Below are 6,467 nucleotides of genomic sequence, written 5' to 3'. Positions count from 1 at the left end.
GTCCCTGGACCAGCAGCAAAGGGAAATTGTTAGCTATGCAAATTCTCAGGCCTCTAATGGAGACCCACTAAGCAGGAATTCTGAGGATGGAGCCCAGGAGTCTGTAATTTTAACATGTCTCTTGGGCCATTCTATTCACAGCATTGCTCTAGGACCTTGCTCCTCAAAGGGCAGAAGTGGTATCATCATCACCATCACCCTCTGCCTCCCACCCCACCCCTCACCCCCTCCACGCTCCCCCTGGGAGCAAATGAGAAATGTAGAAGCCTCAGATTCCATCCTGGACTTACTGCATTAGAATCTCCATTTCATCTACATCCCCAGAGGATATTCCTTTGCAGGTTAAAGTTTGAGAAGCACAGGTCTAGACTGTTGGTCTTCAAACTTAGCTGCTCCTCGGAATCACCCGGAGAGTTTTTAAAATGACTGATGCATGGGTCCCACCTCTAGAGATTCTAATTTAGTCCGTCTGGGGTATTGCCTGGACATCAGACCTAAAACGTCCCAGATGATTATAATGCGCGTGGTGAGGGGAGAAGAGGGGATCTCGAGAATCCCCAGCGTCCAGCACTCTAAGTCTCCCCTGAGACGGGGTGGGCATCTGCGCTCGGCCCCGCCCCCAAGGTTGGGAGTGGCCAGGGGAGGGGAAGAAAAAAAGCCGGAGTGTTTCCCATGCGGCTGCCACCACTGTTTCTACCTGTCTTCAGTCAAAGAAGGAGGCCTCCCAAATCAAGGGTTGTCAATCCACCCCCTGTCAACAGCCTCGAATTCACGAAAACGCTCCAGGCAAGGGTTCAGAGGCAGGGCAGAACGAGGGAGAGGTTTTATTACATAAAGCCTGCATTCTCCGAGCTGTGCATTAATTAATTTCAAAGTTGACCGAGTGATGGGGAAGGGGAGGTTTAGGGCCACAACACAGGTAATAAAAAGACTTTCGAATAGTCCCTCCTTTCTTCTTGGCTTGTCTCCCACCCGACCCACCCAATCACAATAAGAGGAAGAAAAAAAAAGCCAGTCTGTAAGCATCAAGCCTTTGCAGAGGCTGCTGAAAAAACAAAACAAAACAAAACAAAAAGAAACAGAGCTAGTGAATGCATAGAATTCAAGCAGAGAGAGAATCGGTAGGAGCAGAGAAAGAGAGAGGCGCCAGCAGTTTGGAGCGGGTGATGGAGTTCAGCAGAGGTGAGGAGGACTTGGAGGGAACAGTGACTTGAGAAAAGAAGGCTCTAGAGTCCAGAGCTGGTTCTCAAGGCTTCAACACTGAAGCTGTTTCCGTTGCACTCATTTCCTCACCTCCTCCTCCTCTCATCTCCTGTGACTAATGATTTTGACCCTTCCCCAACCCGATCTGCAATACCTCAGGCCTCTGTCATAGTCGGCTTCCGGCCATCCCCAGGTCAGACAGCTCTGAGCCCAGGAGCGCCAGCCTCGCAGAAGCCGAAAGGCAACAGAACGTGGCCAAACACAGGTTCCAACACCCCCAGGGCCCAGTTTTTGCTCGATTTCCTTCCTTTTCCCTCTCCCCTATCTTGTTACCACAAATTGTGTTCCTTTTTAAAATTTATTTAAAATTTATTATTTTTTTGACTACACCACGATGCGCGTGGGATCTTAGTTCCCTGACCAGGGATGGAACCAATGACCCCTGCAGTGGAAGCATGGAGTCTAAACCACTGGACTGCCAGGTAAGTCCCACTGTGAATTATCTCCCACTCTTTGGGGCCCCTCTTTTCCAGGCACTAGCTGAGAAGGAAATGCAAATCAATGATAAAGTGACAATATAGGTTTTTAGTTACGTAGCCACAAGGAGTTCATCAGAGGGACCACTTTCCAAGAAAGACCCCTTCCAAGGGTATTTTCAGAACAAATGAGATGCCATCACCCCATGGACTCTTGGAATTCCTCTTGGGGAATGGCCTTGGGTAATGTCTAAATGGACATTTCAAAGTAAAGCACGAACCGCACTATAATTACGCTGTTCATTCATTTTTTTTAAAATTCATGTTTGCATCTTAGTTGTTTGACCTCAGATAAGTGTACCTAAGTGAACCATCCATTTTATTCTTAATGCTTCTCCCTGAGTGATATTTGACTCTTTCCCCAGGTTCAAGGAATCCTCAAAGTTAGCAGATCTAGCCGCCAAGAAAGAAACTGGCCAAAAAAATTGAGCAAGAATCTGAAGTATATACTCCTCTTCCCTACATCCCACTCCCCAAAAAACGACTTCTAAAAATACTCTGAATTATGGTCCCATCTCAGGAGAAGTGTCCAATCTCTGAGAGAACTTCTGGCAGTACTGGTTTGAAGTCAAAGTGGAAGTGTTAGTCGCTCAGTCATGTCTAACTCTTGGCAAACCCATGGACTGTAGCCGGTCAGGCTCCTCAGTACATGGAATTCTCCAGGCAAGAATACTGGACTGGGTTGCCATTCCCTTCTCTAGGGGATCTTCTTGACCCAGAGATTGAACCTGGGTCTCAGGCATTGCACACAGATCCTTAACCAGCTGAGCCACCAGGGAATCCCCACTGATTTGAAGGGATGCTCTCTAAAATCACAAACCGAAAAAATCATTAAAGGTTTTCTTAGTCAGGATTCATGAACTCAACCGCACTTCCTCTTTTATTTGCATAATAGTATCTGGGACAATTCCAGCTTTTAGCAACTCAAATTTTCCAGACGTCTTTCCTCCTTGGGGATAAGCAACAAAGGGCACAAGTGCAGTTTTGAGTCAATATTATAGGATGTGTTTTTTTCCCTCAGTTTTATTTTTCCTCTTTGACTCCTCTTCTCTCCCGCCTTGAAAGGAAAGGCGATTTTGACGCCAAGTTAAATCCATTCAACAAGTATTTTCTGCATGCAAGGCCCTGTTTCACATGGTGTGTGGGAATCTCGGCCACCTATGGTGTGCTTTCTCATTTATTTTCCTCTAGAGTGCCAAAGGAGAAAAATGGATTCGGGTTGCCCAGGACACTGCGTTGAGAAGGATTCTGAGGTTCAGACTCAGTGGGAATGTACACATATGGCTTCTTTCTCCTTACATTTAATAGACATTCAAATATTTTGAATGAATAAACAGGGGAAAAAAGAGAGAGAAATGCATCCATAAGTGATGAGACCTACCGCTTTGGCAAGAGGAAGTAAATTACATTATGTCCATGGATTCAGATGAATTTTTGGAGTAATATTCATTCCAGATGGTAGCCAGAACATGCTCCCTTCCTATTTCTAGTGTTAAAAATCATAATATAGGTGGGATCCCCACTAAAATGGTTAATGTTGAAGTATATTTTGTCCCATTCTGCTGAATTAGAGTGGGCACACACAAAAGTCGAGAAGACACCAAAGAACTGCTCTGGAATGAAGGAAGATGAAAGAGACATGAAAAACTAAGTGTGACAATTCTGAATTGGGTCCTTTGACTACAAACACAACATTGAGAGGCACTTGAATGAGAACTATATGGTGACAGTGTATCAGCATTAGCTTCCTGATATTTATTGATGGTTATAATTTGGTTATATTAGAAATGACTTTGATTTTAGAAAATAAACAAAAGTAGTCAGAGTTAGGGCTTCCCAGGTGGCGCTATTGGGAAAGAATCCACCTACCAATGAAGGACGTAAAAGAGATGGGGGTTCCATCTCTGCATCAGGAGGATCCCCTGGAGAAGGGAACGGCATCCCACTCCAGTCTTCTTACCTGGAGAATCCCATGGACAGAGGAGCCTGGAGGGCTACAGTCCACGGGTTTGCAAAGAGTCAGACATGACTGAGCACGCATGCATAGCCAGAGTTAAAACAAAATTTTCTTTTTTCACAAATATAATAAATGACATGTCCCCCTGTTGCACCCAATATGAAGATGAAATTCACCTCTAGCCAATATCCAGAGTTTCCTAATAAACACGCTAGCCAAAAGAAAAACCAGTCAACAGAAATACGTAGGAGAGCTGAATTCACAGATTGAAGTCCAGCGTGGTGCTCCTTGGGACTTGTGCTTAAGGAGAAACGTTCCAACTCTCATGAACTATGCTTTAAAAGGAGAGGGTACTTTTTAGCTGACCATCAAAACTTGCAGCAAAAGAACAGACTTCAAATATTATGAGGTCTTAGGTCTTATAATATTATGAGTTGTCGAATTCTGGAGCAGTCACAGAGATTTCATGGATTTTGCCCTAAAAGAGGAAGAATTCCAGGCACGTTTCTAAACAAGTATCTTACCATGAAATACACCTGACAAAGTTCCTGATTCTTTGAAAGATATGCTTTATATATATATATATATATATGTATATATATACACATATATATTTATACATACCCCAGTGGAAGAAACATTCTCAAACCAGAGCTCTCAGGGTCAGGTTTATGTAAGAAAGTTTTGGTGAACAAATAACCAAGGAGATGCCGGAAAACCTAAGACTTTCATTTGAGTAGAAGAGAGGGATTTATTAGACCACTAGATTAAAATTCCTGTATTTAAGACATATTTCACAAACACTTAATGGGGTTTTCCCACCCGTTAAGAGCAAACCGAGGGCACAATGTTCCATTTTAATAGGGGCAGTAACTTCACTTCATTTATAGACTAAACTGACAGAAAAAAAAAAAAAACCCAGGGTAGTTCTGGCCAGAGAAAACATGACTTAATACAAGTGCTCAGGCAACATATTAGAAATAAAGGTCTGTCTGTAGTCTTGGTAATTTCTTTTCCTTTTTCTATTTTTGGGAGGGGGGTGGTGATTTGGAAGAAGAAAAAAAAAACAAACCCTGTGGTTGGTATCCAATGAAGTTAACACTTCTGGGGCAAGACCTCTATTACATGCAAACATCATGAATTATAATTACAGAACAACCTATTTACACATAGAGGAACACAAGGTCAAACAGAAAACCCTGCCAAGAATCTCAGCTTTTGCCTGGGAAATACTGGCAATTGGCATTTGGCAAATGATCTTGGAATGGGGCAAAGCCAGGAGAAGCAAGGAGATCTAGTGTTAAATCCGTATGATATTTTAGCAAACATGGAGGACCAAGGAGATTTACCCTTTTGATAAGCCGGCCTCAAAAGAGGAAGAGATATCCCCACATCTATCTCATAGAATTACAGACACTTAAACTGCTGATTAAGGTAGAAAGCAGGTATTATATCTTTTCAGGGAAATTTGGAAAATTCTGTAATAAAAGCCTGATGGGCTCGGTAGTAAAGAATCTGCCTGCCAATGCAAGAGACGCGGATTCCATCCTTGGGTGGGGATGATCTCCTAGAGAAGGAAATGGCAACCCACTCCAGCATTCTTGCCTGGGAAATCCCGTGGACAGAGGAGCCTGGCAGGCTACAGCCTATGGGGTTGCAAAGAGTCAGACATGACTTAGTGACTCAACAACAACAACCCATCTCTAGCAGTACTTTCTAAGGAAATAATTATGTGATCCTCCAAAAAGATATACATTTACTCACAAGGATGTTTATTATAGAGCTATCTACAAGTATAAAATATGGGAAAGGATCTAAGTATTCATTGATAGGAAACTGGTTAAATCAATCAGAGTAAATCCATAAATGAGATATCATATAGCTTTTATGAAGCATGAAATTTATTTATAGATATTGCTATAGCAAGATGTCTCTAATATAGTAAGTTTAAATGGCAGGATATTAAGAAATCCAAAGTATGAGCTCAGTTTTTGTTGTTCTTAAAAAAATGAATGTATATGTGTATGTTTTCGAAAAAAGATCAGGCTGACATCTATAGGACTATCAAAAAGAGTTATTCTTGCTACCGTAGAATAATTAGAAAATGTCCAGTGGCTATATATGTCCCATTTTTGCTTGGTGGGTGCATGCCTACTCAGTCGTGTCTGACTCTTTGTGATCCCATGGGCTGCAGCATACCAGGCTTCCCTGTCCTCCACTATCTCCCAGAGTTTGCTTAAATTCACGTCCGTTGAGTTGGAGGTGCCATCTAACCATCTCATCCTCTGCTGTCTCCATCTCCTTTTGTCTTCAATCAAAACAAATGTAGATCACATTATAATAAAAGGCTATGAAGATACTTCTGGTAAAGGAAAAGAAAGGCTATTTCGGGGACTTGCTGTCCTTTCCCTCTAGATGTTGAATTTGGACACACCTACTTCTAACTTGTTTCTGCCATTTGCCAGCTGTTGGCTCCAGAAGAGTGAACCCAAGGTCTCTGAGCCTAACCTCCATTCTGACTACGTAAGGACATTCCTTTCCTCCTAGGCTGGTGATGAGGATTAGCTGAGGTAATGTTTATACAAGGCCTGGCCTAGCGCCTGGCATGCATAAGGAGCTCAGTTAAAGAAAAGAGTGTGTGCCTTGTTGACTGAACAGGTGCAACGCTCACGAGCTAGACCTGCATCACGGATGGCTGCAACCAAGAGGACGCAGCAGGATGCTTGCTTGGCATCTTGCCTTCTGCTTGGTACTTCCTGGATCACAAACAA

This window comes from Ovis aries, chromosome 17 (assembly GCF_016772045.2).
Source record: "Ovis aries strain OAR_USU_Benz2616 breed Rambouillet chromosome 17, ARS-UI_Ramb_v3.0, whole genome shotgun sequence".
NCBI classification, from domain to species: domain Eukaryota; kingdom Metazoa; phylum Chordata; class Mammalia; order Artiodactyla; family Bovidae; genus Ovis; species Ovis aries.
This window is presented reverse-complemented; position numbering follows the sequence as displayed.